Source organism: Talpa occidentalis, unplaced genomic scaffold (genome assembly GCF_014898055.3).
Source record: "Talpa occidentalis isolate TD23 unplaced genomic scaffold, MPIMG_talOcc4v2.1 talOcc4.5, whole genome shotgun sequence".
Classification (NCBI taxonomy): domain Eukaryota; kingdom Metazoa; phylum Chordata; class Mammalia; order Eulipotyphla; family Talpidae; genus Talpa; species Talpa occidentalis.
Window position 1 is genome coordinate 65538521 of NW_023604861.1, and position 12348 is coordinate 65550868.

The 12348-nt window shown below is 41.6% G+C and overlaps 1 protein-coding gene and 1 pseudogene across 1 annotated transcript in view; both read left to right on the forward strand.

Moving 5' to 3' along the window:
- The window catches only part of ZMYM5 (zinc finger MYM-type containing 5), a 57034-nt gene that overhangs the window by 14373 nt on the left and 30313 nt on the right, over positions 1-12348 (forward strand). The window lies entirely within an intron of this gene.
- Positions 2798-3130, forward strand: LOC119258547 (protein CEBPZOS-like; annotated as a pseudogene).

A 12348-nucleotide genomic window follows, 5' to 3' on the forward strand; every position in this document is an offset into this window, starting at 1 on the left:
CGTCATTAACCTTTCCATCTGAGGATAAATTTAATTCTTGCTTTTCTTGCTGCCTATAGCAATACCCTCCCAGTCCTCCCCCCCACCCTCATTGCCTAAGCTTTCTGTTGGCAGATCTCAGTTTAAATGTTACTTCCTCAGCAAGATCTCCACGATGGTTAGTAAAAGGTCCTCATTGTTATTCTCTGTAAAGGAGTTCTGTTTATTCGGTTCTTTGAACACTAATATACAGAAATTTCATTTTAATGCAGTCAAGGGGCCTCCCTGGCGGCGCAGGGACGCCCCTGCACCTATCAAGCTATCAACAGCCACTGTGGCATGACATGAGTTCCATCCCTGGCCAGGGTGCTAACCAACATGGCGCAGCAGACCTCTCCTCACTGGCCCCCTGTTCCCCTCAGCAGTGTATTTCAGTGGATCCACCTGTTCTGCTCCCCACTCTGTCTCTGGTGAATCCTCTCACTCCGTGCACCTCTGGCCTACACCCCCGTTCTTGTATGCATAGATGAAAAAAAATCTTTAAAAAATAAAAACAAAGAAACAAATGCACTCATAAGCTAGAATAGAGCACCCACACACGTGCCCTCAGCACACACTGCAGAATCCAAGCAGAAGAGGCACGCCTTGCATGTGTAACGGGGACTGATGCTGCGTCACTGCTCCAGTGGGAGTGAGGAGGAGGATCCCACTTGCCCAGTAATAGCTTGGCCAATGACAGAAAGTCATTTACAACAGCCCCTCTATAATCTTGATGTTGGTAAGCGTGGCAAGTGCAGTCTTGGGCAACTGTAATTGGGGGTGGTTACACTTTGCTCTTCCATATGTGCACACGTTCCACTCGCCCTCTGCCAAACCACCTGTACCCGTACCCCATCGGCCTCCCTCTCTCACCCCTCCTCCCTCCCCACAATTCCCTCTGATAACCATTATGTTCTTTCACTGAGTTCAAAAATTGTTTGCACTATACTTGCCTGCGTATGTATTTTGGTTATTTATATTCCACAGATGAGTGAAACCACCCAATAGCTGCCTTTCACTTTTTGACTGATTCCACTTAACATAACTATCTTGAGGTCCACCTATTTTGCCCCAAATGCCACAATTTCATCTTTCCCACGGCTGTGTAGGACTCCATCAAGTATCTATTCCTCAGTAGCTTTATCCAGTCATCTGTTGAAGGACACTTGGGTTGGCTCCATGACTTGGCAACTGTGGACAGGGGCTGCTATGCACATAGTCATAGATAAGTCTTGTATTGAATTTTCATATTATTTGGATAAATACCTAATAGAGGTATTGCCAGATCATACAGAATTTCCATTTTAATTTTCTTGCGCCATCTCCGTACCGTCTTCACAGGGGCTGTAGTAGCTTGCATTCCCAGCATCAGTACATTGAGTTTGTTTTTTTCGCCACAACGTCACCAACAGTTGTTGAGTCCATTTGTTTGTTTGTTTTTAATATGGGCCATTTTCTCGGGGTTGAGGGAGGCATCTCAATGCGGTTTTGATTTGCATTTCCATGATAATAAGTGATGTTGAATGATTTTTCATGTATCTGTGGGCCATCTGAATGTCTTCCTTAGAAAAGTGTCCACCATTTTTGATTGTTTCTTTGTTGCTGGATTGAATCAGTACTTTGTAAATTTGGAGATTAGCCCCTTGTCAGATGGTGGTGTGCAAATATTTTTTTGCCATTCTGTAGATTGCCATTTTGTTTGGGAGAGGGTTTCTTTCTTTTTTTTTTTTTTTAATAGAGGCATGTTTTATTTATTTATTTATTTTTTTTTTATTCAGTGGAGGGTGAGAGAATTCACCAGAGCCAGAGCGGGAGAAGAGCAGGCAGAAGGACGAAGTACCGCAGGGAGCAGAGGGCGGCAGAGAATGTGGACGTCCTCTGATGGCCGGGGAGCAGCCAGGGATCGAGCCGGTGCTGCAGAGGCTGGTAGCTTCGCAACCCAGCGCTCAACCGCTGCGCCACGGGGAAGGCCCTGGGAGAGGGTTTCTTTTGAGCTACTGAAGCTTTTAATTTTGAGGTAGTCCCACTTGTTTCTTTTCACTTTCGTTTCCCTTGCTGCTGGGTTGAGTCCCCAGATAGAACTTTGTGGTAGATTTTCTGTAATGTGCCCTCTGTGTAGTCTTTCATAGATTTCAGAGCCAATCTTTATGGTTTTGGATCTTATATCCAGATCTTTAATCCACTTTGAATTAATTTTTGTGAATTATTATTATTATTATTTTTTGTATGGAGTTAACGTGGGTCTTGTTTCAGTTTTTTTGCAAGTGGCTTCCATGTTTCCCAAAACCATTTATTAAAGAGGGTACTTTTCTGGGCCTCCCCTGGTGGCACAGCGGTTGAGCGCTGGGCTGCGAAGCCGCCCACAGCCTCTGCAGCGCCGGTTCACCCCCCACCCAGGCCACCGGCGAGGGTCCCACGTGGTGCGCAGACCTCTCCTGCCACGCCCGCTGCCCCCCTCAGCAGTGTGCTTCATCAGTCTGCCTGTTTCGCTCCCCACTCTGGCTCTGGTGAATTCTCTCACCCTCCCGCGCTTCTGACTGTACCCAGTGCTTGTATAAATAAATAAATCTTTAAAAAAAAAAAAAAAAAAAGAGGGTACTTTTCTCCATTGTATGGCTATAGCTCCTTTGTCAAGGTTAAATGGCCACATCTCTGGGCTTCCAATTCCACTCCATCATCTGCGTTTCTGTTTTTGCTCCAGTACCACACTGTTGTGATTACTGTTGCTGTGTGATGCAGTTTGAAGTCAAGATATGTGATAACCTGTCCACACCACGGGATGGCTTGCACTGTGCAACCATTGGCAGAGAGGATCTTTAAAGGAGGTTTAGTAGCAGAACTTGCAAGTGTTCTTGCAGTTTACCTTTTGTTGAATAAGATGAACACAAGCCAAGATTTCAGGCAAACAATGGACAAAAAATTTCCCTTATCTTGGAAGTTTATTACAAGTCCATTGAGCAGTTGGGAATGTATGGAATTCTAGCGAGATCAAGAAAAATGGCTGAACGGTAAAATTATGAATTTGGCCACTAATAAAAGTTTACCCTATTTCACAGAATCAGGCAAGATTAAAATCCCAAAGTTGACATGGATGGATTTTGGAATAATTTAAGGTAAAGTGTAAATTTCAGCAAAGTCAGAAGTTTTATCTTTTGGACTGTGAACAAATTGGTTGAATGTATGCTTGTTTTGTTACTAATGAGTTTATGTTTATGCTACTCGAAATAAAGTGTTTCTCCTTAAAAACTTATTTGTAATTCTGAATAAACATTTCAAATTAGGGGAAAAAAAGAAATGGTTTAGCTATTCAGAGCCTTTAAATAGGCTCTGTAAATTTTATAATTGTTTGTTCTATTTCCTTGAAAAAAGTCTCTGGTACATATTGTATTGAATCTGTAAAAAGCCTTGGGTAATATCGCCATGTTAATGATTTTACCCCTACTAACCCAAGAACATGGATGTCTTTCCATTTCTTTATGGCTTCTTTTATTTCCTTCAACAGGTTTAATAGTTTTCAATCTACAGGTGCTTCCCCTACTTTGTTCAGTTTACTCCTGGGTATTTCATTTTTTTGGAGTGACTGTAAACAGGACTGTATTCCATTGTTTGAATCGAAAAATGTCACTGATTTTTGTGTGCTGATTTCGTATCCTGCCACTTTAATATTTCCAGAAGAGCCTTTAGGTTTCTCAAAGTATATGAACATGTCTTCTGCAAACAGTGACAGTTTGAATTCTTCTTTCCCAATGTGTATTCCTTTTATGCCTTTTTCTTACCTGCTTGCTTCAGCTTGGACTTCCAGTGCTATGTTGAATAACAGCGGGTGACGGTGGACTTCCCTGTCTTGTACCTGATCTTAGTGGGAATACATTCAACTTCTCACCATTGAGTATGATGTTGGCCGTGGGTCTGTCATGATGTGGTTTTTAGAATGTTAGATAAGTTTGACTTATTCCCATTTTTTGAGTGTTTTTATCCTAAATGGATGTTGGATCTTGTCAAATGTTTTTCTGGCGTCTACTGAAATGATCATGTGCTTTTTTTGGTCCCTTTTTGTTGATCTGGTGAATGACACTGACTTTTTGCATATGTTGAACCAGCCGTGCACCTCTGGGATGAAGCCTACTTGGTGGATGAGTCTCTTGATATGTTGCTGTGTTCAATTTGCTAGGACTATGTTGAGGATTTTTGCACCAAAGCTGATCAGGGATATGGGTCTGTAGTTTTCCTCTCTTCTACTGTCTTTCTTTGGGTTGGCAGAATCGTAGAATGTCTTGGAGATGTTTCCTCCCTCTTTGATTTCTTGGAAGAGTTTCAGTAGGATAGGTGTTGGACCGTCTTTGAAAGCTTGGTAGAATTCACCGGTGAAACCCTCTGGTGTAGGCTTTTGTTGTTTGGGAGACTTTTTACTACTCTTTCAATTAGCACTTGTGATTGGACTGTTTAATGCTCTCTATTTCATCCTGGTGAAATCTTGGACGGTTGCATGGGTCTACAAATTTTTCCACTTCTTCTGGGTTGCCCGTTTTGTTTGCATAGAGACTTTTGTAATAGGTTTTTATCGTCCCATGTACTTCTGCAATATATTTTGTATTTCAACTCTTTCATTTCTGTTTCTGTTACTTTGGATTTTCTTTCTTCTTTTCCTCGTAAGCCTAGCTAATGTCTTGCCGATCTTGTTTACTTTTTCAAAGAACCAGCTCTTTCTTGGTTTCACTGATCTTTTGGACTGCCTTTTGTTTTCTATTTCATTTATTTCTGCTTGATGTTCTCTTGTCTCCTTCTACTGGTTTTTTTTGTTTGTTTGTTTGTTTTTTGGGGGGGGGTGGTTTTGCTCAACTTAGTTCCTTCAGCTACAGGGTTCAACTTTTGAGTTTTTTCTGTCTTTTTTTAATGTGTGCTCGTGTTACTATAAACTTTCCACGTAGTACTGCTTTTAGAGCATCCCATAGAGTCTGGTTGCTTGTCTCCCACTTTCATCGGTCTCTAGATGCTCTTTGGTGTCTCCTTTGATTTCTTTTTTGGCTTGGGAGAAACTCAGAAGTGTTTGGGTGTTTGCTTTTTTTTTCCCCATTCTCCACATGTTTTGGTTAATTCCAGGATTCCTTTTGGTTAATTTCTAGATTTATAAAGATGCTACATATCATTTGTCTTTTTGTGTATTTTCTGAGAAAATGTCCTAGTATTCTTGAGAATGTTCCATGTTCACCAGAAGAGTAGTGAGTTCATTTCTTTTAGGATGGAAAGCTCCTATAATAAATAAATAAATAAATAAATAAATAAATAAATAAATAAATAAATAAATAAAACTGTGATTATGAAAATAATAAATAAATCCAACTGTTCTGAAAACTTCATTTAAGGTCTTTATTTCTTTGCTAATTTTCTGTCTTCGTGTCAGTGGCGCATTGAGTTCTCCAGCAATGATTGTATTTTTGTTGCTATGCTGTTTTAGTCTGTTAATTGTTGCTTTGTGTAACTAGGTGCTCTTTCATTAGGTGTGTAAATATTAATAACAGGTATGTCTTCTTGGTGAATCATTCCCTTGATCGTTCTACAGTGTCCATCTTTGTCCCTGACTACCTGTTTTAGTCAAAAGTCTGGTTTAGGGGCCTCCCTGGTGGCTCAGGGGTTAAGACGCAACCTATGAAGCTCACCACAGCCTCTGCAGCATGAGTTCGATCCCCGGCCTGCCAGGGGGCAACCCACATGGTGCAGCAGACCTCTCCTGGCTTGCCCGCTGCTTCCCTCAGCAGTGGACTTCAGTCTATCTGCCTTTTCTGTTCCCCACTCTGTCTCTGGTGAATCCTCTCACCACCACCCCCCCCCACCTCTGGCCTTTACCCCAGCTCTTGTATGCATGGTTAAATAAATCTTTAAAAAAAATAAAAGTCTGGTTTACCTGATAGGAGAATAGCAGTTCCTCCTCTACTCTTTGAGATATTAGCACATATGAGCTTATTCCAACTTGCTGTTTTTAGTTGGTTTTTGACTTTCCTTTTAAATGGGCCTTTTGTAAGCAAAGTATGGAAGGCTGAAAGTTTTCACCCACCTTGTGTCTTTTTATCGGTGAATTTAGATTAGTGAAGGGGATTGTTGATATGAACTGTTTACTATCAGTCATTATGGTTTTGATTTTTGATTGTTTTATTTCTCTGTGGGAGAAATAAAATATTTTCTTTTTCCATTTGTTTCGCCGCTCCTTCTGCATGACTTTCTTTAGTATTTCTATCAATTTCTTTGCTTTTTTTGGTCTGTGGATCTCCATTCTGGTTTTTGGTTAGTGGTTCTCTGTGGGGAGTGTGTTAGTTAAATTTGTGCGTCTTAAGTCCTTTATGAGCTGGTGTCTGCCCTCTGCGATTTGACTATGTACATTCTATCCATTTCTTTCTGCCCCTCAGAGTTTTATTGTTACTGCACAGTATTCTTTTTATTTCTTTTTTTCCATATTCCCTTTTTATTATTTATTTACTTTTTAGCATTTATCTTTTTTTTAATTTTTTTAAACAATATTTGCTTCCCCCCACCTCCTCAGATTGAGTCCCCATAGAATTTCCTTCCCCAAGGCACCCGTGCACCATCACTACAGTCCCCTGTGCTCCTCCCTCCCTTCCTCTCATCCCTCTCCCTCCTCCTCCCCTGCAGTATGTCTCTGATTTATAATTGCCTGTTTTTGCTTTGTTGTGCTTTGTCCTGTTATTTTTTTTTCACACTGATGTCTTATTTGGTTCCCCTATATTCCTGTTATAAGTGAAATCATCCGATATTTTTCTTTCTCCTTCTGGCTTATTTCACTGAGCATAATTCCTTCTAGCTCCATCCACATTGCTTCTAATGGCATGAGTTTATCTTTTTTGATTGCTGAATAATATTCCATTGTGCACATGTGCCATATCTTCTTGATCCAGTCATCTATTTTGGGGCATTTGGGTTGTTTCCAGGTTTTACCTATTGTAATTAGTGCTGCAATAAACATAGGTGTGCAGGTGCTCTTTGGAATCACTGTTTTTGTGTCCTTTGGGTAGATCCCTTGTAGTGGAATTGCCGGATCGTATGATATCTCCATTTGTAGTAGACTGAGGAACCTCCAGACAGCTTTCCACAGTGGTTGGACCAGTTTGCATTCCCACCAGCTATGTAGGAGGGTTCCTTTTTCACTGCATCCTCGCCAACATTTGTTGTTGCTTGTTTTATTGATATGTGCCATTCTCACTGGTGTAAGGTGGTATCTCCGTGTGGTTTTGATTTGTATTTCCCTGATTATAAGAGATGTTGAACATTTTTTCATACGCCTGTTGGCCATTTGCATTTCCTCTTTGGAGACCGCATAGCATTCTAGCTCATAGTCCTGGTGCTACATTGCTATTGACATTTGCCTCAGGAATTTGCGTTTAACTTTTTCTTTTCTTGAGGAAGAATTTCCTTCCACATTTCATGATGAGCAGGTCTCTCTTAGCCTCTGTTTGCCTGGGAAAACCTTTATTTCATCTTCACCCTTGAATGATAATTTTGCGGGATAGAGAAGCCTTGGCCAGCAGTTCTTGTCTTTTAGGATTGTGAACACTTCCCTCCACTCCCTTCTTGCCTGGAGAGTGTCTGGTTGAAAGTCCAGGCAATTCCTAATTAGGGAGCTTTGTAAGCTATTCCCTCCCTCCTCTTAACTCCTGCCATATTTTTGTTTATCTTTGATTTTTTTGATAGTTTGGCATGATGTGTTAGGTGTAGGTCTCTTTGCCTTTGAGAATTTGGGTGTTCTCCCTGCTTCCTGGACATCCATATTCAATTCATTCTTGAGGTTTGGGAAATCCTCAGAAATTATTCTTTTGAATAGGATGTCTGCTCCCATTTATTTCTCTTAGCCTCCTCAAATCTTCATTATTCTCTGGCTTCCTCTTCTAATTGAGTCTGACAGTTCTCCCTGAGTTCCTTCGTTTGTCTTTTATCTTGATTTTCTCTCCTTCTAAACAGGTGGTTTGTTCATTTGAGTCTTCCACATCTGAAATTGTTTCTTCGGCCAGTCTAATTCTATTTAAAGTGCTTTCTAAATTTGTCTGAATTTCACTCAGCGTCTTTTAGTGATGTTTTTATGTATTCAATCTCTTGGGTGAAGACCTCTCTTTATTCCTAGATCTCTTTTCTGAGATCTTCCACCTGCTTATCTCCCTTTAACTGACCTTCCAAAAGTTCTTTCAGAATTTTGGATATTGTTGTTTTGAAGTCTTTGTCTGATAAGTCCTCTATTTCTGTATCCTTTATATTTGTCCCAGGACTTCTGGCCTTCTCACTTTCTGCTTTTCCATCTTGTGCTCCTTCAGATATTCCTTCTTCATAGGCATGTATGCTGCCTTAGCGCCTCTCTCCCTCCCTCCCTCCCTCTCTCTCTCTCTCTCTCTCTCTCTCTCTCTCTCTCTCTCTCTTTGTGTTTGGGGTGGGGGGGCGCGAGGTAAGGACAGGAGGGGAGTCTGGGCTTTAATACTCTATCACAGTTTGAGGAGTGAAGTCGGTTATCTTTAGCTCCTCTTCTTTCATGCCACAGCAAAGTGTAGTCTGTACTGAGGTTTTGTCAACTTCCTACCTGGCCTCCCCGCTGCTCTTTTCCGCTGAGGGTTGTGCTCTATGAAACGGGAGTCTCTCGGTGTGGCCCGGCCGGCTCCCGCTCTGGGACTGATTTGCACTTGGCCAGAAGGCGGCGCTGCACGTGCGGCTGGCTGGCGGGCGTGTGCCCACTTGTCGCTATGGCCGCCGCAATGGCCTTCGGCCCTGCCCCTGCCTCTGCTGCTGCTTTTGCAGATCTGCAATACCTGCTCACCATTTGTTTCCTTTCCCAGAGGATTTGTGAGTTATCTCCAAGTCTTTTTCTCTACCACAGGGCTTTTTATGGAGCCCAGCCTGGCTCTGCCTGGCTTCTCTTTGCTCTCCTCCCAGATTTGAGAGAGGAGGGAGCTGGCGTGTCCGCACTGACCTTGGAGTTCCCAGCTTCCCGGATCTGAGCCCACCCAGTTCCCACTGCCCCACATAGGACCTTCGTCCATTTACGTATCAGCATAGCTCCTCCAGGGTATTTCACAACATTGCCTCCATCGTGGCTTGGGTGGTGACCCCCAACCCAGCCCAGACATGCTCCCCTTCACTCCTTCTTGCTCCTTCTTCTTAGTGGCCACCAACCTTAGTTCAGGAGCTCTGTGGGAAAGCCTTGGGACACTATAGAAGAGTCCCAGCATCTGGAGTCCCGATGAGCCATTGTTTTTTTTTTTGTTTTTTTTTACTAGTTTTTTCCACCGATGAGGGTGATCCCACCCTCTCTATAGCACCATGTTGCGAGTGGAGTCACTCCCTGTAAAATCCAAATAGGAAATCTTCTTTCTTTGTTCTGGGCCAGTGTGAGTGTGTTTTGGTGAAGCTAAGTAATCAAAAAAAGTTTTTTCCAAATTGCTTTTTGTTGCTGTTTCTGAATAACCCAACATGCTGGTCAAATAACCGGTTACTTGTTTGTTGGAGGTCAACGCTTCCTAGCATTCAACCGCAATTATTTTATTTGCTTTGTCGATTCCCCACTTGCTGGCCCTGTCTAGTCTAATCCCTTATTCGCTGTTATATTCCTAGCAATTATCGTAATATCTGTCATAACAGAGACATTCAATATTTATGGGATGAATGAACAGAATCTTAATAAAACGTCTACACTATGCCAGTAACAATGGCTAATTTTTGTTAACACCTCTAAGCATTAGTTAATAAGATTTTTTGGTGTTATAAAGCTTGATAACTGAGCTAACTTGTATTACAAACCTTTGTTCTTTGTTCCATTTAAGGGATGATGATTAGATGTAACAGCAGTTCCATCCCACTATAGACATTGCATCTCAAAAATATTTTCCACATTTGGTGGTGTTGAATATAACTGCCTAGTCTTTTTACCTCCGTATCTGTTATGAGTGTGATGACACTTTTCCATGGGTGATTCTTGGATTTGACTTCTCCCCATGTTCAAGGGGTAGAGGGAAGCCAAAGGTAATTCTTATTGGTAGCTACCTGTTATCCTACAGTGTATGAGTCTCTTCTTAAATCCTTTATTTATTTATTTGTTTGCTTGTTTATTTATTTATTTATACATCCAAAAAGGCAGGCTTATTGTAAAAGACGGAGAGAAGACTAATGGACGCTTGCATAGACAGAAGTTGGCAGAAAGAGCTGCCCCGAAAGAGATAAGTTGCTAAGAGTGATCTGCCTAGTCACAGGCGGGCAGCTTTGGCAGGTGAGCTGCCTCTGCCCCTTTGCAGAGGGGCAAGTTTGGTGAAGAGAAACGCCCACAAAGTCACAGGTAGGCAGGAGAGCTGCTGAAGGGAGAAGGATGGTGAAGAGGAACACCTGTATAGATACATTTGTACTTTCTGCTCAACGTGGCTGTGAGCCTAAAGTTGCTCTAAAATATAAAGTCTGTTAGAAAAGGCCAAGAACACTGATTATTGGCAATGTTCTAGCCTTTGCACTTTGCTGTCACACAGAAGGGCTGCTGTCTATTTATTTATCTTTCATTTCACTTATCTGACAAGAGCCAAACAAAGATGCAAACCTGTTCTCAATGACCACACTTCTAGATATCACCAGTCCTGTGCACAATCTCTTATTCACTTCTAGTCCACATAAATAAAACATTTTCAAGACATAGTCCTTGCAGGAGATAGAAGTGTTTGAAAAACATTGTGTGCAAACATAAATGAGGAAACATTGATATTTTCTAAATGTTAATAACGAGATATTACTACCCACCATTAGAATGGTGAAAACCACAAATGACAAGTGCTGGTGAGGCTGTCGGAAAATCTCATTCTTTACTGGTGGAAACGCAAAATTTGACTCTGGAAGGCAATCTTGCAGTTTCTTACAAAACGAAATTCTGGCAATCGTGCTCCTTGGTGTCTATCCAAATAAGTTGAAAATGTATGTCTGTACAGAAACCTGAACGTGGATACTTAGAGCAGTTTTATTCATAGTTGCCCAAATGTGGAAACAACCAAGATGTCCCTCACCAGATGAGTGGATAAGGCTGTGGTGCATCTAGATGATGAAAATTACCCAGCGCTCAAAAGCAACGATCTAGCAAATCAGTAAAGACATGGAGGAATGTTAAATGCACATGACTAAGTGAAAGAGGCCAATCTGAAAAGCCTATGCATTGTATGATGCCAACTATATGACATTCTGGAAAAAGCAAAACCACAGATGGTTGCTAGGAGTGGGGGCGGGGAGGGCGGGGAAGGTGAGAGGAAGGGTAAAAAGGTGGAGCACAGAGGATTTTTAGGGCTTGAAAGTGTTCTATATAACAGTATACATTTGCCAAAAACTCAAGGCCTGTACACCAAGAATGACCTTGTTACCTATGGACTTGGGAAGGGTGTGAGGTGTCAGTGCAGGTTGGTGTATTGTAACAAATGTATCGCTCTGTGGGTGATGTTGCTGGTAGGGGAGGCTACGCTTATATGGTAGTGGGGAGTATATAGGGGAAATCTTTACACTTTTTGCTCAACATGGCTGTGAAGCTAAAATCGCTCTACAATGCAAGGCCTGTTAGAAAAGGCCAAAACAGTCATCCTTGGGTACAATGATCACTGGTGAGATTTTAGCCTTTGTGCTTTTCCAGTGTGGTTTTTGGTTTGCTTGTTTTCTGTCACTGCGTATGAATAATACCCATGGAAGTAGGAAAAAGTATTTTAAAATATAAATTCAAAACTGTTAAATCTGCTTAATTTTATGTTTTAATCTCTTAAAGAATAACTACCTTGCACAGAAACACCAACATCAATAGTTGAAAATATAAGGAACCCTTAACTGGGAACCTTTAAATAATGCCTGGAATCATTGTTTCCACTGTTGCCTTGCATAATATCCAGGCATTTAATTGTGAAAAAGACCTCCCTAATCATTTAGGATAATTTTCTTTTCGCAATTTTACTTCTATTTTCCAGTGAATACCTCTAACATCTAGAAGGTAGGTGCGCGGGCAATGCTGCTGGGAGAGAAAATGAGGAACATGATGAATCCCCTTTCTCCAGTGTGAACCAGGTCATGGGGAGTGAAGAGCAATCTGTGTTAGAGCGTAATGGCAGACATATTTTACTATTTAATAATAAAGCCTAGGAACTGAGCGGAAGTGAGTGTTCGCCATTAGCTGGAAACGTGAGAAAGGGTTGCTTGGAGGCTTCCGCATGAGATGACTGTAAGGTGAGAGAAGGGGGATTTTCCTTCCAGGGCACAGTACATAGAATTCCCTTGTTTTATGGAGGAAGAACCCGGGCTTAAAAAGGTGTAGAGTCACATAACTAACAAATG